The sequence below is a fragment of the Boleophthalmus pectinirostris genome, unplaced genomic scaffold, assembly GCF_026225935.1.
Source record: "Boleophthalmus pectinirostris isolate CB_2022bp ecotype Guang Dong unplaced genomic scaffold, ASM2622593v1 HiC_scaffold_12, whole genome shotgun sequence".
Lineage (NCBI taxonomy): Eukaryota > Metazoa > Chordata > Actinopteri > Gobiiformes > Gobiidae > Boleophthalmus > Boleophthalmus pectinirostris.
This window is the reverse complement of record NW_026571018.1, coordinates 31,934,379-31,955,115: the sequence shown is the minus strand read 5'-3', so window position 1 is coordinate 31,955,115 and position 20,737 is coordinate 31,934,379. Positions and strand designations below refer to the sequence as shown.

Here is a 20,737-nt window from a genome sequence, read left to right as displayed (position 1 = left end):
CCCAGTGTGGATTCTCAGATGTCGATGGAGATGACTAGATTGTTTGAATTCCGTTCCACATTGGTCACATTCAAATGGTTTCTCTCCAGTGTGGATTCTCATATGTGTTACAAGGTCGCTTGACCGTGAAAATGTCTTCTCACAAACATCACATCTATATGGTTTTACCCCAGTGTGGATTCTCAGATGTCGATGGAGATGACTAGACTGTTTGAATTCCTTTCTACATTGGTCACATTCAAATGTTTTTTCTCCAGTGTGGATTTTCATGTGTCGATGAAGGTCGCCAGATTGTAAAAATCCCTTCCCACACTGGTCACAGGTGAATGCCATTCTGTTGGTAGATCTTGTAGCTCTGCATTACAACAAAGGAAAGAAAGTGTCAAGTAAAATAACCTTTTCTAAACCTACAAATAAAGTAATTGTAACTAAATACACATAAAGCACATATTAATTCACATATCAGCATATATGTCAGAATGTTTCAATGTGTTTTCTACAAGCAAATTGCATTAGGCTGCAGGAGAGAAGATCACATTAAGGTAACATATACAGAGATATTTAACTCTTTTTTTTTTGCCCTGAATCCCAATCTATATAGACACCAATTATGATATACTTACAAGAGTAGTCAAAGAAAGTTCTTGAAGTACTTCAGAAGCCAACCATCTGAATCTGGTAGTTCACTCGATCAAAAGTTATGGGTAATTCCTGGCATATAAAAGCAGCTTCTTCTGTGTCCATTCACCGCCTCTTATTTGTCTTTGGATGTTGTTGCAGTTGGTTAAGTGCCTTTCCACCCCTCCCCACTCTTTTTATTGGACCACAGCAGCCAGTCAGGATCATCTGGGGGTAGGCACCTTTGCAAACTCTCATGTGAAAAAGACATTATGCTGTCCCACAAGACAAAGGGCAGCATTTCAATAACAAAGGTCTTTCAGTGTCAGGCAGCCAGGTGGATTAGTCCATAGAGGTGTGGGTGGGAGCAGAGGTGTGAAGGGCTCAGGAGGTGGGGCACCATCAAAATGAAGACAGAGGCAAAAATCAAATATCTACATGAGTTAAAATGATCTCTAATCTTAAAGTAGTCTTAATTATTATTTCACCGGGGTCCTCGACAGGGATGTCCATTATCCACTAAAAATCATCCAAGTCCCCAGCAAACGGGGAAATTTAAGTCAGTGAACAGGACAAAAGTTGAATTTTGACTTTTCCAACCTGGATGATTGAGGGATTATATGAACATCCAAGTCTTATCATGAAATCAGTATCCGTGCTGACAATGTTTTATTTTACTTACAAACCAGAAGTCTTGACCGCAGTGAACAATAAATCTGAATTACCCATTTTCCAAAAATATTAAACAATTCTATTGAAGATCACCTTGTGATCAGATGTGGTCTGTCTCTTTGGTTCTGCACCCTCTGAGCTTGAAGATCCTCACTTTGTTCAACTTCAAATATTTCATCAAAATAAAATCAACCAGATATTTAAAAACATTTACATTACTTCAGGTTAACAGTTTCAATGGCCCCTTTACTGTCACTACAGCTACAAATACCAATCACTGCACTTCTCCTGGACTTATTTTATAACTACACTTTTTGTGTTAGAGGAACAGACTGGTCAAATATCCACATATATTAAATTACTTTAGTTCAGAATTTTTCTTAGAAATTAGACAAGCTACTATCAGAGAGAAAAACTACTTGCCATTTCCGAATCAATAAACTTTATATTTACAGTACATGGATTACATGGAAGAGCTCCATCTTCTACTATTCTGTGTCATTCAGAGCCAACTTCAAACCTTCTCTCAAATCTCTTTAAAAACATTTAATGCTTCACCTGTTCTTGTGAAAGAAGCTCCCACTGTTTGTCAACCCCTTGTGTGTGTGTTTCATTTCTAAAGTTCTTCAATGTATATGTGAGACATAAGACAAGCATGAACAAATGTTATAAAATAAAAAGACTTTTCACTTTTCATCACAGCAACCATGAAAAGAAACAAGACTCAGCAGCAAAAAAAAAAGGCTGCAATGAAGCAGGATTGAAAGCTCAAAGTTACAAACAATACAATAAAGATATGGACAAACTGCAGCTAAATCTTTCTAATTAAAAAAAAAGGGAAAAAAATCTTAACATCAATTTAAGCTTGTAATTTTTGACACTACACAGAGCTCAACTCCACAGTCTGGAGTTTCTGAAGTCTTATCTCCAGCTTTTTGAGTCTGACTTGAGGCTCACATAATCCGACCTCAGCAGCTCTTTCTCCTTTAGTGAGTTCAAGACGGTGCACCTTCAGATGAGCAGGTTTTATCATCCCACACTGGTCAGAACTGCAGCTTTTCTCTTCAGCCTGGAAGATTGGGACGTGTTTCACACGGTTCTTCGCAGGCCTGAAAGCCTTTTCTCTTTTTTCACAGTCATATGGTTTTTCTCCTGTGTGCGTTCGGCAGTGACTGGAGAGTTCCTGGGATGTTCTAAAAAATGTTTTACACTGGCCACACTCATAGTCTGTGCCAGAAGTGAATTCTCATGTGTTTATTGAGACTGGATGATTCAGAGAAAGTTTTCCCACATTGGTCACACTCGTATGGCTTCTCTCCAGTGTGGATTCTCTTATGTGATATTAGGTCGCTTGACCGTGAAAATGTCTTCTCACAAATGTCACATCTGTATGGTTTTTCCCCTGTGTGAATTTTCATATGTTGATGAAGGCTACCAGATTGTCTAAATTCCTTCCCACACTGTTGACATTCAAATGGATTCACTCCAGTGTGGATTCTCATATGTGTCACAAGGTGGCTTGACCTTGAAAATGTCTTCTCACAGACAACACATCTGTATGGTTTTTCCCAGTGTGGATTCTCATATGTGATACTAGGCTGCTTGACTGTGAAAATGTCTTCTCACAAACATCACATCTGTATGTTTTTTCTCCAGTGTGGATTTTCGTATGTGATACTAGGCTGCTTGACTGTGAAAATGTCTTCTCACAAACATCACATCTGTATGGTTTTTCTCCAGTGTGGATTTTCGTATGTGATACTAGGCTGCTTGACTGTGAAAATGTCTTCTGACAAACATCACAGCTGTATGGTTTTTCCCCAGTGTGGATTCTCATATGTTGATGGAGATGACTAGATTGTTTGAATTCCATTCCACACTGGTCACATTCAAATGGTTTCTCTCCAGTGTGGATTCTCATATGTGTTACAAGGTCACTTGACTGTGAAAATGCTTTCTCACAAACATCACATCTGTGAGATTTTTCTCCTGTGTGAATTTTCATATGTTGATGAAGGCTACCAGATTGTCTAAATTCCTTCCCACACTGTTGACATTCAAATGGTTTCTCTCCAGTGTGGATTCTCATATGTGTCACAAGGTTGCTTGACCTTGAAAATGGCTTCTCACAAACAACACATCTGTATGGTTTTTCCCCAGTGTGGACTCTCATATGTAATTCAAGGTTGTGTGACCTTGAAAATGTCTTCTCACAAGCATCACATCTGTATGGTTTTACCCCAGTGTGGATTCCCATATGTCGATGGAGATGACTAGATTGTTTGAATTCCTTTCCACATTGGTCACATTCAAATGTTTTTTCTCCAGTGTGGATTTTCATGTGTTGATGAAGGTCACCAGATTGTAAAGTCCCTTCCCACACTGGTTACAGGTGAATACCATTCTGTTGGTAGATCTTGTAGCTCTGCATTACAACAAAGGAAAGAAAGTGTCAGGTAAAATAACCTTTTCTAAACGTTCAAATAAAGTCATTGTAATTAAATACACAAACCACATATTAATTTATATATATTCATATGTGAGAATGTTTCAATGTGTTTTCTACAAGCAAATTTCATTAGGTTGCAGGAGAGAAGATCACATTAAGGTAACATATACAGAGATATTTAACTCTTTTTTTTTTTTGCGCTGAATCCCAATTTATATAGACACCAAATATGATATACTTACAAGAGTAGTCAAAGAAAGTTCTTGAAGTACTTCAGCCAACCATCTGAATCTGGTAGTTCACTCAATCAAAAATTATGGTTAATTCCTGGCATAAAAAAGCAGCTTCTTCTGTGTCCATTCACCGCCTCTTCTTTGTCTCTGGATGTTACTACAGTTGGTTAAGTGCCTCTCCACCCCTCCCCACTCTTTTTATTGGACCACAGCAGCCAGTCAGGATCATCGGGGGTAGGCACCTTTGCAAACTCTCACGTGAAAAAGACATTATGCTGTCCCACAAGACAAAGGGCAGCATTTCAATAACAAAGGTCTTTCATTGTCAGGCAGCCAGGTGGATTAGTCCATAGAGGTGTGTGTGGGTGGGGAGCAGAGGTGTGAAGGGCTCAGGGGGTGGGGCACCGTCAAAATGAAGACAGAGGCAAAAATCAAATATCTACATGAGTTAAAATGATCTCTAATCTTAAAGTAGTGTTAATTATTATTTCACCGGGGTCCTCGACAGGATGTCCATTACCCACTTAAAAAACATTCAAGCCCCCAGCAAACGGGGAAATTTAAGTCAGTGAACAGGACAAAAGTTGAATTTTGACTTTGCCTGCCTGGATGACTGAGGGATTATATGAACATCCAAGCCTCATCATGAAATCTCATGTCTCAGTGCTGACAATATTTTACAACCAGAAGCCTTGACTGCAGTGAACAATAAATCTGAATGACCCATTTTCCAAAAATATCAAACAATTCTATTGAAGATCACCTTGTGATCAGATGTGGTCTGTCTCTTTGGTTCTGCACCCTCTGAGCTTGAAGATCCTCACTTTGTCCAACTTCCAATATTTCATCAAAATAAAATCAACCAGATATTTAAAAACATTTACATTACTTCAGGTTGACAAGTTTCAATGGCCCCTTTACTGTCACTACAGCTACAAATACCAATCACTGCACTTCTCCTGGACTTATTTTATAACTATGCTTTTTGTGTTAGCAGAACACACTGGTCAAATATTCACATATATTAAATTACTTTAGTTCAGAATTTTTCTTAGAGAAATTAGACAAGCTACTATCAGAGAGAAAAACTACTTGCCATTTCCGAATCAATAAACTCTATATTTACAGTACATGGATTACATGGAAGACCTCCATCTTCTACTATTCTGTGTCATTCAGAGCCAACTTCAAACCTTCTCTCAAATCTCTTTAAAAACATTTAATGCTTCACCTGTTCTTGTGAAAGAAGCTCCCACTGTTTGTCAACCCCTTGTGTGTGTGTTTCATTTCTAAAGTTCTTCAATGTATATGTGAGACATAAGACAAGCATGAACAAATGTTATAAAATAAAAAGACTTTATTTCACTTTTCATCACAGCAACCATGAAAAGAAACAAGAGTCAGCAGCAAAAAAAAAAAAAAAAAGTCTGCAATGAAGCAGGATTGAAAGCTCAAAGTTAAAAACAATACAATAAAGATGGACAAACTGCAGCTAAATCTTCTAATTTAAAAAAAGAAAAAAAAAAATCTTAACATCAATTTAAGCTTGTAATTTTTGACACTACACAGAGCTCAACTCCACAGTCTGGAGTCTCTGAAGTCTTATCTCCAGCTTTTTGAGTCTGACTTGAGGCTCACATAATCCGACCTCAGCAGCTCTTTCTCCTTTAGTGAGTTCAAGACGGTGCACCTTCAGATGAGCAGGTTTTATCATCCCACACTGGTCAGAACTGCAGCTTTTCTCTTCAGCCTGGAAGATTGGGACGTGTTTCACACGGTTCTTCGCAGGCCTGAAAGCCTTTTCTCTTTTTTCACAGTCATATGGTTTTCTCCTGTGTGCGTTCGGCAGTGACTGGAGAGTTCCTGGGATGTTCTAAAAAATGTTTTACACTGGCCACACTCATAGTCTGTGCCAGAAGTGAATTCTCATGTGTTTATTGAGACTGGATGATTCAGAGAAAGTTTTCCCACATTGGTCACACTCGTATGGCTTCTCTCCAGTGTGGATTCTCTTATGTGATATTAGGTTGCTTGACCGTGAAAATGTCTTCTCACAAATGTCACATCTGTATGGTTTTTCCCCTGTGTGAATTTTCATATGTTGATGAAGGCTACCAGATTGTCTAAATTCCTTCCCACACTGTTGACATTCAAATGGATTCACTCAAGTGTGGATTCTCATATGTGTCACAAGGTGGCTTGACCTTGAAAATGTCTTCTCACAGACAACACATCTGTATGGTTTTTCCCCAGTGTGGACTCTCATATGTAATTTACGGTTGTGTGACGTTGAAAATATTTTCTCACAAACATCACATCTGTATGGTTTTTCCCCAGTGTGAATTCTCATATGTGATACTAGGCTGCTTGACCGTGAAAATGTCTTCTCACAAACATCACATCTGTATGGTTTTTCCCCAGTGTGGATTCTCATATGTGATACTAGGCTGCTTGACTGTGAAAATGTCTTCTCACAAACATCACATCTGTATGGTTTTTCCCAGTGTGGATTCTCATATGTGATACTAGGCTGCTTGACCGTGAAAATGTCTTCTCACAAACATCACAGCTGTATGGTTTTTCCCCAGTGTGGATTCTCATATGTGTTACAAGGTCACTTAACTGTGAAAATGTCTTCTCACAAACATCACACCTGTATGGTTTTTCCCCAGTGTGGATTCTCATATGTTGATGGAGATGACTAGATTGTTTGAATTCCATTCCACACTGGTCACATTCAAATGGTTTCTCTCCAGTGTGGATTCTCATATGTGTTACAAGGTCGCTTGACCATGAAAATGCTTTCTCACAAACATCACATCTGTGAGATTTTTCTCCTGTGTGAATTTTAATATGTTGATGAAGGCTACCAGATTGTCTAAATTCCTTCCCACACTGTTGACATTCAAATGGTTTCTCTCCAGTGTGGATTCTCATATGTGTCACAAGGTTGCTTGACCTTGAAAATGGCTTCTCACAAACAACACATCTGTATGGTTTTTCCCCAGTGTGGACTCTCATATGTAATTCAAGGTTGTGTGACCTTGAAAATGTCTTCTCACAAACATCACATCTGTATGGTTTTTCCCCAGTGTGGATTCTCATATGTAGATGGAGATGACTAGATTGTTTGAATTCCATTCCACACTGGTCACATTCAAATGGTTTCTCTCCAGTGTGGATTCTCATATGTTGATGAAGATTACTAGATTTTTTGAATTTCATTTCACACTGGTCACATTCAAATGGTTTCTCTCCAGTGTGGATTCTCATATGTGATACTAAGCTGCTTGACTGTGAAAATGTTTTCTCACAAACATCACATCTGTATGGTTTTTCCCTAGTGTGGATTCTCAGATGTCGATGGAGATGACTAGATTGTTTGAATTCCGTTCCACATTGGTCACATTCAAATGGTTTCTCTCCAGTGTGGATTCTCATATGTGTTACAAGGTCGCTTGACCGTGAAAATGTCTTCTCACAAACATCACATCTGTATGGTTTTACCCCAGTGTGGATTCTCAGATGTTGATGGAGATGACTAGATTGTTTGAATTCCTTTCCACATTGGTCACATTCAAATGTTTTTTCTCCAGTGTGGATTTTCATGTGTCGATGAAGGTCGCCAGATTGTAAAAATCCCTTCCCACACTGGTCACAGGTGAATACCATTCTGTTGGTAGATCTTGTAGCTCTGCATTACAACAAAGGAAAGAAAGTGTCAAGTAAAATAACCTTTTCTAAACCTACAAATAAAGTAATTGTAACTAAATACACATAAAGCACATATTAATTCACATATCAGCATATGTCAGAATGTTTCAATGTGTTTTCTACAAGCAAATTGAATTAGGCTGCAGGAGAGAAGATCACATTAAGGTAACATATACAGAGATATTTAACTCTTTTTTTTTTTTGCCCTGAATCCCAATCTATATAGACACCAATTATGATATACTTACAAGAGTAGTCAAAGAAAGTTCTTGAAGTACTTCAGAAGCCAACCATCTGAATCTGGTAGTTCACTCGATCAAAAGTTATGGGTAATTCCTGGCATATAAAAGCAGCTTCTTCTGTGTCCATTCACCGCCTCTTATTTGTCTTTGGATGTTGTTGCAGTTGGTTAAGTGCCTTTCCACCCCTCCCCACTCTTTTTATTGGACCACAGCCAGTCAGGATCATCTGGGGGTAGGCACCTTTGCAAACTCTCATGTGAAAAAGACATTATGCTGTCCCACAAGACAAAGGGCAGCATTTCAATAACAAAGGTCTTTCAGTGTCAGGCAGCCAGGTGGATTAGTCCATAGAGGTGTGGGTGGGAGCAGAGGTGTGAAGGGCTCAGGAGGTGGGGCACCATCAAAATGAAGACAGAGGCAAAAATCAAATATCTACATGAGTTAAAATGATCTCTAATCTTAAAGTAGTCTTAATTATTATTTCACCGGGGTCCTCGACAGGATGTCCATTACCCACTTAAAAAACATTCAAGCCCCCAGCAAACGGGGAAATTTAAGTCAGTGAACAGGACAAAAGTTGAATTTTGACTTTGCCTGCCTGGATGACTGAGGGATTATATGAACATCCAAGCCTCATCATGAAATCTCATGTCTCAGTGCTGACAATATTTTACTACCAGAAGCCTTGACTGCAGTGAACAATAAATCTGAATGACCCATTTTCCAAAAATATCAAACAATTCTATTGAAGATCACCTTGTGATCAGATGTGGTCTGTCTCTTTTTTCTGCACCCTCTGAGCTTGAAGATCCTCACTTTGTCCAACTTCCAATATTTCATCAAAATAAAATCAACCAGATATTTAAAAACATTTACATTACTTATGGTTGACGGTTTCAATGGCCCCTTTACTGTCACTACAGCTACAAATACCAATCACTGCACTTCTCCTGGACTTATTTTATAACTATGCTTTTTGTGTTAGCAGAACACACTGGTTAAATATTCACATATATTAAATTACTTTAGTTCAGAATTTTTCTTAGAGAAATTAGACAAGCTACTATCAGAGAGAAAAACTACTTGCCATTTCCGAATCAATAAACTGTATATTTACAGTACATGGATTACATGGAAGACCTCCATCTTCTACTATTCTGTGTCATTCAGAGCCAACTTCAAACCTTCTCTCAAATCTCTTTAAAAACATTTAATGCTTCACCTGTTCTTGTGAAAGAACAACCCCTTTTGTGTGTTTCATTTCTAAAGTTCTTCAATGTATATGTGAGACATAAGACAAGCATGAACAAATGTTATAAAATAAAAAGACTTTATTTCACTTTTCATCACAGCAACCATGAAAAGAAACAAGACTCAGCAGCAAAAAAAAAAAAAAAAAAAAAAAAAGGCTGCAATGAAGCAGGATTGAAAGCTCAAAGTTACAAACAATAGAATAAAGATGGACAAACTGCAGCTAAATCTTCTAATAAAAAAAAATAAAAATAAAAATCTTAACATCAATTTAAGCTTGTAATTTTTTACACTACACAGAGCTCAACTCCACAGTCTGGAGTCTCTGAAGTCTTATCTCCAGCTTTTTGAGTCTGACTTGAGGCTCACATAATCTGACCTCAGCAGCTCTTTCTCCTTTAGTGAGTTCAAGACGGTGCACCTTCAGATGAGCAGGTTTTATCATCCCACACTGGTCAGAACTGCAGCTTTTCTCTTCAGCCTGGAAGATTGGGACGTGTTTCACATGGTTCTTCGCAGGCCTGAAAGCCTTTTCTCTTTTTTCACAGTCATATGGTTTTTCTCCTGTGTGAAGTCTGTGAACAGTCTGCCAGAAGTGAATTCTCATGTGTTTATTGAGACTGGATGATTCAGAGAAAGTTTTCCCATATTGGTCACACTCGTATGGCTTCTCTCCAGTGTGGATTCTCTTATGTGATATTAGGTCGCTTGACCGTGAAAATGTCTTTTCACAAATGTCACATCTGTATGGTGTTTCCCCTGTGTGGATTCTCATATGTGATACTAGGGTGCTTGACCGTGAAAATGTTTTCTCACAAACATCACATCTGTGTGATTTTTCTCCTGTGTGAATTTTCATATGTTGATGAAGGCTACCAGATTGTCTAAATTCCTTCCCACACTGTTGACATTCAAATGGATTCACTCCAGTGTGGATTCTCATATGTGTCACAAGGTGGCTTGACCTTGAAAATGTCTTCTCACAAACAACACATCTGTATGGTTTTTCCCCAGTGTGGATTCTCATATGTTGATGGAGAATACTAGATGTATTAAATTCCATTCCACACTGGTCACATTCAAATGGTTTCTCTCCAGTGTAGATTGTCATATGTTGATGAAGATTACTAGATTTTTTGAATTTCATTCCACACTGGTCACATTCAAATGGTTTCTCTCCAGTGTGGATTCTCATATGTGTTACAAGGTCGCTTGACCGTGAAAATGTCTTCTCACAAACATGACATCTGTATGGTTTCTCTCCAGTGTGGATTCTCAGATGTCGATGGAGATGACTAGATTGTTTGAATTCCTTTCCACATTGGTCACATTCAAATGGTTTCGCTCCAGTGTGGATTCTCATATGTTGATGAAGATTACTAGATTTTTTGAATTCCATTCCACACTGGTCACATTCAAATGGTTTCTCTCCAGTGTGGATTCTCATATGTGTTACAAGGTCGCTTGACCGTGAAAATGCTTTCTCACAAACATCATATCTGTATGGTTTCTCTCCAATGTGGATTCTCAGATGTTGATGGAGATGACTAGATTGTTTGAATTCCATTCCACATTGGTCACATTTAAATGTTTTTTCTCCAGTGTGGATTCTCATGTGTCGATGAAGGTCATCAGATTGTAAAAATCCCTTCCCACACTGGTTACAGGTGAATGCCATTCTGTTGGTAGATCTTGTAGCTCTGCATTAAAACAAAGGAAAGAAAGTGTCAAGTAAAATAACATTTTCTAAACGTACAAATAAAGTAATTGTAACTAAATACACATAAACCACATGTTAATTTATATATATTCATATGTCAGACTACAAGAGTAGTCAAAGAAAGTTCTTGAAGTACTTAAGCCAACCATCTGAATCTGGTAGTTCACTCAATCAAAAATTATGGTTAATTCCTGGCATAAAAAAGCAGCTTCTTCTGTGTCCATTCACTGCCTCTTGTTTGTCTCTGGATGTTACTGCAGTTGGTTAAGTGCCTCTCGACCCCTCCCCACTCTTTTTATTGGACCACAGCAGCCAGTCAGGATCATCTGGGGGTAGGCACCTTTGCAAACTCTCATGTGAAAAAGACATTATGCTGTCCCACAAGACAAAGGGCAGCATTTCAATAACAAAGGTCTTTCAGTGTCAGGCAGCCAGGTGGATTAGTCCATAGAGGTGTGGGTGGGAGCAGAGGTGTGAAGGGCTCAGGAGGTGGGGCACCATCAAAATGAAGACAGAGGAAAAAATCAAATATCTACATGAGTTAAAATGATCTCTAATCTTAAAGTAGTCTTAATTATTATTTCACCAGGGTCCTCGACAGGGATGTCCATTATCCACTAAAATCATGCAAGCCCCCAGCAAACGGGGAAATTTAAGACAGTGAACAGGACAAAAGTTGAATTTTGACTTTGCCTACCTGGATGATTGAGGGATTATATGAACATCCAAGTCTCATCATGACATCAGTATCAGTGCTGACAACGTTTTATTTTACTTACAAACCAGAAGCCTTGACTGCAGTGAACAATAAATCTGAATGACCCATTTTCCAAAAATATCAAACAATTCTATTGAAGATCACCTTGTGATCAGATGTGGTCTGTCGCTTTGGTTCTGCACCCTCTGAGCTTGAAGATCCTCACTTTGTTCTACTTCAAATATTTCATCAAAATTAAATCAACCAGATATTTAAAAACATTTACATTACTTCAGGTTGACAGTTTCAATGGCCCCTTTACTGTCACTACAGCTACAAATACCAATCACTGCACTTCTCCTGGACATATTTTATAACTACACTTTTTGTGTTAGAGGAACACACTGGTCAAATATCCACATATGTTAAATTACTTTAGTTCAGAATTTTTCTTAGAGAAATTAGACAAGCTACTATCAGAGAGAAAAACTACTTGCCATTTCCGAATCAATAAACTCTATATTTACAGTACATGGATTACATGGAAGACCTCCATCTTCTACTATTCTGTGTCATTCAGAGCCAACTTCAAACCTTCTCTCTAATCTGATTAAAAACATTTAATGCTTCACCTGTTCTTGTGAAAGAAGCTCACACTGTTTCTCAGCCTTTTGTGTGTGTAGTTTCTCGATGCATATGTGAGAAATAAGACAAGCATGAAGAGATGTTCTAAAATAAAAAGACTTTATTTCACTTTTTCATTACAGCAGCCATGAAAAGAAACAAGAGTCAGCAGCAAAAAAAAAAAAAAAACAGCAGTGAGGCAGGACTGAAAGCTTAAAGTTAAAAACAACACAACAAAGATGGACAAACTGCAGCTAAATCTTCTCATTAAAAAAACGAAAAAAAAAAAAAAAAAGACATATCAATTTAAGCTTGTAATTTTTGACACTACACAGAGCTCAACTCCACAGTCTGGAGTCTCTGAAGCCTGATCTTCAGCTTTTTGAGTCTGACTTGAGGCTCACATGATCCAGTCTCAGCAGCTTTTTCTCCTTTAGTGAGTTCAAGACGGTGCACCTTCAGATGAGCAGGTTTTCTCAAAGTCATTCCACACTGGTCAGAGCTGCAGTTTTTCTCTTCAGGCTGAAAGATTTGGACATGTTTCACACGGTTCTTCACAGACCTGAAGCCTTCCCTCTTTCTTCACAGTCGTATGGTTTGTCTCCTGTGTGCGTTCTGTTGTAACTGGAGAGTTCCTGGGATGTTCTAAAAAACTTTTCACAATGGCCACACTCATACAGTCTGTGCCAGAAGTGAATTCTCATGTGTTTATTGAGACCGGATGATTCAGAGAAAGTTTTCCCACATTGGTCACACTCATAAGGCTGCTCTTCAGTGTGGATTCTCATGTGTTTCTTGAGGTCATCAGATTGTCTAATTCCTTCCCACGCTGTTCAAATTCAAATGGCTTCACTTCAGTGTGGATTCTCATATATGATACAAGGTGGCTTGACTGTAAAAATATCTTCTCACCAACATCACATGTGTATGGTTTTACCCCTGTGTGGATTCTCAAATGTTAATGAAAGTGACTAGATTGTTTGAATCCCTTCCCACACTGGTCACAGGTGAATACGGTTCTGTTGGTAGATCCTGTAGTTCTGCATTAGAGCAAACAAAAGAAAGTGTCAAGTAAAATAACATTTTGTAAACGTATAAATGAAGTAATTGCAACTAAATACACATGAAGCACATATCAATTCATATATAAGCATATGTCAGAATGTTTCACTGTGTGTTCTACAAGCAAGTTGCATTACGTTGCAGGAATCAACTACATTTATATTTCATTTTAAAAGGCACACTTTTTTGTCAGTAGCAAAAGATCACATAAAGGTAACATATACAGAGATACTTTACTTTTTTATTTGCTATGAATCCTAATCCTTATAAACACTGAATATGATATACTTACAAGAGTAGTCACAGAATGTTCTTGAAGTACTTCAGCCAACCATCTGAATCTGGTAGTTCACTCGATCAAAAGTTATGGGTAATTCCTGGCATATAAAAGCAGCTTCTTCTGTGTCCATTCACTGCCTCTTTTTTGTCTCTGGATGTTGCTGCAGTTGGTGCCTCTCGATCCCTCTCCACTCTTTTTAATGGACCACAGCAGCCAGTCAGGGTGGGCAGCTTCACAAACTCACATGTGACACAAAGGGTTGCATTTCAATAACAAAGGTCATTAAGTGTCAGTCAGCCAGGTGGATTAGTCCATAGAGGTGTGGGCAGGAGCAGAGGTGTGAAGGGCTCAGGGGGTGGGGCACCATCAAAGTGAAGACAGAGGCAAACATCAAATATCTACATGATTTAAAATGATCTCTAATCTTAAAGTAGTCTTAATTATTATTTTACAGGGGCACTAGACAGGGATGTCCATTATTCACTTAAAAAACATTCAAGCCCCACAGCAAAAGGGAAATTTAAGTCAGTCAATGGGATAAAAGTTGATTTTTTACTTTGCCTACCTGGACGTCTGAGGGATTACACGAACATCCAAGCCTCATCATAAAATTAGTCTCAGTGCTGACAGTATTTTACTCTACTTACAAACCAGAAGTCTTGACTGCAATGAACAATAAATCTGAATGACCCATTTGCTAGCTGGGAGAGGAATTTGCGAAATATCATAAGGATTGTGCACTTCTGGAAAAGTTTTTGATTTTTGGCAGGGTGTTAGGTATGGGCCTAAGGTTTTTAAAATTCCATATATACAAGTTGGGGTTGCTCGTTAGTGGCCGGTATACATAAAATCCAAAATGGCCCCCGCCAAAAAGAGAAAAGGTTGCATCCCACCTTCCTTTTGTCTAAAATTGTTATATAATGACTTGACTTGATAAAAGGAATGTGATTTTAATACTATCTTCCAATTTTAAGGACATTTTCATGCTCAGTTTACTGTCATGGTCACTTTTTGCTTGAAAAACGGTCCATATCTCTGAAATGAAATAATATACCGTATAAAGATCATTCAAGCCTCTAAACCCATATGTTCATCCTTAGAGAATAATATTGAACATGTTACCATTATACTAGTGTGAAAAATATTGTTTCGCAAAAGCGTTTACCAGAGACTATTTATGAAATCAAGTCAAATGTGGTGCAGAAATAGTTTCAGTGTTCGATGAAATGCTCCAGAATGTGTTTGACCAGTTTACCCAAGCTTTGCCATTCGGATTCAGCTGGCTTTACTAGAACAGAGGTCACCAAACTTTTTTCTCTGGGGGCCACATTATCGCTCCTGACTGTGATGGGGGCTGGGGTTGATTAGGCCATATAACAGAACCAAAAAAACAAAAGCAAGAAAATAGGCCATGACAACTTTTGAGGATTGCCTCATGGGGGCAGTTCAAGTGGTGAGGAGCAGATCAAAGTACCGTGGCAGGCTGGAGTTGGCCCGAGGGCCTTTGCTTGATGACACATCTACTAGAATGTTGTATAGTCCATTGCAAAATGTAATGATTCTGTGTTTGCTGCAGCTGGGTACCACGGTCATCAAATTTCGACGGGTTACCTCTCCCTTGCTTAGCCAGGGAGGACGCCTTAAGAGTAGGTGCATGTGTTTGAACCGGTTCTTGTGTGGAGGCCCCAGTCAGAGACAGAGTACAACTCCTGGTTGTGCAAACATTTGCCCGTGACTGCAGAACTCGTCAGACCAACCTGTGCACTGCCTGGATTGATTACAAGAAAACTTATGACACAATGCCAGACATATGGATCACTGAGTGCTTGGAGCTGTACAATATCAACAGGACTCTAAGGGCCTTCACTGCAAATTCAATGTGGTTGTGGAAAACCACCCTTGAAGCCAATAGGAAGCTACTTGCACAAGTGTCCATCACATGTGGCATATATGTGTCCCCAGTGCTGTCCTGCATAGGTCTGAACCCCCTCAGTCAGATCATCGACCACACTGACTAAAGATATCGACTCCTCCTCTACATGGATTAATTCAATTTGTACCCTAAGTATGAGTGAGACATCGACTCACTGATCCACACCACCAGGATCACTGGAATGTCATTTGGGCTTGGGAAATGTAGTAGGATGGTGACTGAGAGAGGGAAGGTCATTAGCAGACGTTGAGGACAGTTACAAGTACCTTGGTATCCCACAAGTAAATGGCAACCTTGAAGAGGCAACATGGAAAGCGGCAACAGCCAAATATCTGCAAAGAGTGAGACAAGTCCTAAGAAGCCAGCTCAATGGCAAGAACAAGGCACAGGCAATAAACAGCTATGCCCTGTCAGTGATCAGATACCCTGCAGGAATCATGCACTGGCCAAAGGAGGAGATATAGACCACAGATGTTAAGACAAGAAAGCTCCTGACCATGCATGGAGGGTTCATCCCAAATCCAGCACCCTGAGACTGTACGTGAGCCGGAAGGAAGGAGTGAGTGAGGACTAGTGAGTGTGGGAACCACTGTCCAGGATGACTCATTGAATCTCCATGAGGACATCAGTGAAAAGGCCCCGACAGATGACGTGCTCAGCGAATGTCTGAGACAATGGGGTTCGGAGGAAGAGGTGCTGGAGGGACCATCATGGCAGGACAAGCCCCGACAGAGGGCGTACAACCAAAACATAACTGAAGTGGCTGATATCAAGAAATCCTACCAGTGGTTTGACAGGGCTGGTCTGAAGGACACACTGAGGCGCTCATTACAGTTGCACAGGAGCAGGCCCTGGGCACTCGAGCAACAGATCTACCACACCAGACAGGACCCACAGTGCAGGCTGTGCAAAGAGGCGCCTGAGACAATACAGCAACTGCAGGGTGTAAGATGCTGTAGGGAAAGGAAACATGGAGCGTCATAACTTTTTGGATTTTATGCACACCGGCCACTAGGGGGTGACCCCAACTAGTATCCATGGATTTTTAAAAACCTTAGGCCCTTACCTGCCAAAAATCAAAAACTTCTCCAGAAGTGCAGGATTTTCATGAATTCCCTCCAGCTTAAAATATTTAATCAAAAAAAACAATCGACCGGATATTTTATAAACAATTACATTACTTCAGGTAGACAGTTTCAATGGCCCCTTTACTGTCACTACAGCTACAAATACCAATCACTGCACTTTTCCTGGACTTATTTTATAACTATGCTTTTTGTGTTAGCAGAACACACTGGTCAAATATCCACATATATTAAATTACTTCAGTTCAGAATTTTTCTTAGAGAAATTAGAGAAGCTACTATCAGAGAGAAAACTACTTGCCATTTCTGAATCAGTAAACTCTATATTAACAGTACATGGATTACATGGAAGACCTCCATCTTCTACTATTCTGTGTCATTCAGAGCCAACTTCAAACCGTCTTTGTGCGTGTTTCATTTCTGAAGTTCTTCAATGTATATGTGAGACATAAGACAAGCATGAACAAATGTTCAAATGTTAAAAAAGACTTTATTTCACTTTTTCATTACAGCAGCCATGAAAAAAACAAGAGTCAGCAGCAAAAAAACTGCAGTGAAGCAGGACTGAAAGCTCAAAGTTAAAAACAATACAAATACAATACAATACAAAGAGATGGACAAACTGTAGGTAAATCTTCTAATTAAACAAAAGAAAAAAAACCTTAAGCCTGTAATTTTTAAAACTACACAGAACTCAACTCCACAGTCTGGAGTCTCTGAAGCCTGATCTTCAGCTTTTTGATTCTGACTTGAGGCTCACACGACCTCAGGAGCTTTTCTCCTTTAGTAAGTTCAAGATGGTGCACCTTTAGAAGAGCAGGTTTTCTCAAAGTCATTCCACACTGGTCAGGGCTGCAGCTTTTCTCTTCAGTCTGGAAGATTTGGACATGTTTCACATGGTTCCTCACAGACCTGAAACCCTGCCTCTTTCTTCAGTCATATGGTTTGTCGCCTGTGTGTGTTCGGTAGTGACTGGAGAGTTCCTGGGATGTTCTAAAAAAAATTTCACACTGGCCACACTCATACAGTCTGTGCCAGAAGTGAATTCTCATGTTTACTGAGACTGGATGATTCAGAGAAAGTTTTCTTACATTGGTCACACTCATATGGCTTCTCTCCAGTGTGGATTCTCATATGTGATACTAGGTTGCTTGACTGTGAAAATGTCTTCTCACAAACATCACATCTGTGTGATTTTTCTCACGTGGATTCTCATGTGTCGAAGTAGGTTACCAGATTGTCTAAATTCCTTCCCACACTGTTCACATTCAAACGGTTTCTCTCCATTGTGGATTCTCATATGTGATTCTAAGGTCCTTGACACTGAAAATGTCTTGTCACAAACATCACATCTGTATGGTTTTTTCCCCGTGTGGATTCTCATATGTCGATGGACGCTACCAGATTGTGTAAAGTCCTTCCCACACTGTTCACATTGAAATGGTTTGTGTCCTTTGTGGATTCTCATATGTCGCTGGAAGCCACCAGATTGTGTAAATTCCTTCCCACACTGGTCACATTCAAATGGCTTCACTCCAGTGTGGATTCTCATATGTGTCACAAGGTGGCTTGACTGTGAAAATGTCTTCTCACAAACATCACATCTGTATGGTTTTACCCCAGTGTGGATTCTCAGATGTCGATGGAGATGACTAGATTGTTTGAATTCCTTTCCACATTGGTCACATTCAAATGGTTTCTCTCCAGTGTGGATTCTCATGTGTCGGTGAAGGTCACCAGATTGTATAAATCCCTTCCCACACTGGTCACAGGTTAATACCATTCTGTTGGTGGATCTTGTAGCTCTGCATTAGAACAAAGGAAAGAAATTGTCAAGTACAATATCCTTTTTTAAACATATAAATAAAGTAATTGTAACTAAATACACATTAAGCACATATCAATTCATATATAAGCATATGTCAGAATGTTTCAGTGTGTGTTAGGTTGCAGGAATCACCTACATTGATATTTCATTTTAAAAAGCACACTTTTTTTTTGTCCATTGCAAAAGAAGATCACATTAAGGTAACATATACAGAGAGATTTAACTTTTTTTTTGCTCTGAATCCTAAGCCATATGTACACCAAATATGATATACTTACAAGAGCAGTCACAGAATGTTCTTGAAGTACTTCAGCCAACCATTTGAATCTGGTAGTTCACTCAGTCAAAAGTAATGGTTAATTCCTGGCATAAAAAAGCAGCTTCTTCTGTGTCCATTCACCGCCTCTTGTTTGTCCCTGGATGTTGCTGCAGTTGGTTAAGTGCCTCTCCACCCCTCCCCACTCTTTTTATTGGACCACAGCAGCCAGTCAGGGTCATCTGGGGTAGGCAGCTTCACAAACTCACATTTGAAAAAGACATTATGCTGTCCCACAAGACAAAGGGCAGCATTTCAATAACAAAGGTCATTAAGTGTCAGGCAGCCAGGTGGATTAGTCCATAGAGGTGTGGGCGGGAGTAGAGGTGTGAAGGGCTCAGGGAGTGAGGCACCGTCAAAGTGAAGACAGAGGCAAAAATCAAACATCTACATGAGTTAAATTGATTTCTAATCTTAAAGTAGTCTTAATTATTATTTCACTGGGGCACTAAACAGGGATGTCCATTATCCACTAAAAAAGCACCCAAGCCCCACAGCAAAAGGGAAATTTAAGTCAGTGAACAGGACAAAAGTTTAATTTTTACTTTGCCTACCTGGACAACTGAAGGATTATATGAACATCCAAGCCTCATCATGAAATTAGTATCAATGCTGACAATATTTTACTACCACAAGTCTTCACTGCAATGAACAAAAAATCTGAATGACCCATTTTCCAAAAATATCAAACAATTCTATTGAAGATCATCTTGAGACCAGACGTGGTTTGTCTCTTTGATTCTGCATCCTCTGAGCTTGAAGATCCTCACTTTTTCCAATTTAAAATAATTCATCAAAATAAAATCAACCAGATATTTAAAAACAATTTCATTACTTCTGGTCCACAGTTTCAATGGCCCCTTTACTGTCACTACAGCTACAAATACCAATCACTGCACTTCTCCTGGACATATTTTATAACTATGCTTTTTGTGTTAGCAGAACACACTGGTCAAATATTCACATATATTAAATTACTTGAGTTCAGAATTTTTCTTAGAGAAATTAGACAAGGTACTATCAGAGAGAAAACTTCTTGCCATTTCTGAATCAATAAACTCTATATTAACAGTACATGGATTATATGTAAGACTTCCATCTTCTACTATTTTATGTCATTCAGAGCCAACTTCAAACCTTCTCTCAAATCTGATTAAAAACATTTAATGCTTCACCTGTCCTTGTGAAAGAAGCTCACACTGTTTCTCAGCCCTTTGTGTGTGTATGTGTTTCATTTCTAAAGTTCCGCGATGTATATGTGAGACATAAGATAAGAGTGAACAGATGCTCTAAATTAAAAAGACTTTATTTCACTTTTTCATCACAGCAGCCATGAAAATAAACGAGTCAGCAGCAAAAAAAACAAAAAAAAACAGCATGTGAATCAGGACTGAAAGCTCAAAGTTAAAAACAACACAACAAAGATGGACAAACTGCAGCTTAATCTTCTAATAAAAAAAGGAAAAAAATCTTAACATCAATTTAAGATTGTAATTTTTGACACTACACAGAACTCAACTCCACAGTCTGAAGTCTCTGATGTCCAGCTTTTTGAGTCTGACTCGAGGCTCACATGATCTGACCTCAGCGGCTTTTTCTCCTTTAGTGAGTTCAAGACGTTGCACCTTCAGATAAGCAGATTTTCTCCAAGTCACTCCACACTGGTCAGAGCTGATTTGGATATGTTTCAGAGGGTTCCTCACAGACCTCAAAGCTTTCCCTCTTTCTTCACAATCGTATGGTCCTTGTGTGTGTGTGTTTCGTAGTGACTGGAGAGTTGCTGGTATGTTCTAAAAGCTGACTTTTAGGAGTGAATAGCTGAAAAGCAGCTTTTAACATTGGCCACACTCATATAGTCTGTGCCAGAAATGAATTCTCATGTGTCGAGAGACTGAGACTGGATGTTTTAGAGAAAGCTTTCCCACATTCTTCACACTCGTATGGCCTCTCTCCAGTGTGGACTCTCACATGTGATACAAGGCTGCATGACAGTATATGGTTAATTCCTCTCAT

General features: G+C 39.1%; 2 pseudogenes; both read right to left on the bottom strand.

Annotated features, from left to right (window-relative positions):
- The window catches only part of LOC129407425 (zinc finger protein 721-like), a 13,055-nt pseudogene extending 2,198 nt beyond the window's left edge, over positions 1 to 10,857 (bottom strand).
- Positions 10,858 to 17,512: 6,655 nt separating this feature from the next.
- On the bottom strand, positions 17,513 to 20,737 carry LOC129407402 (zinc finger protein 239-like; annotated as a pseudogene).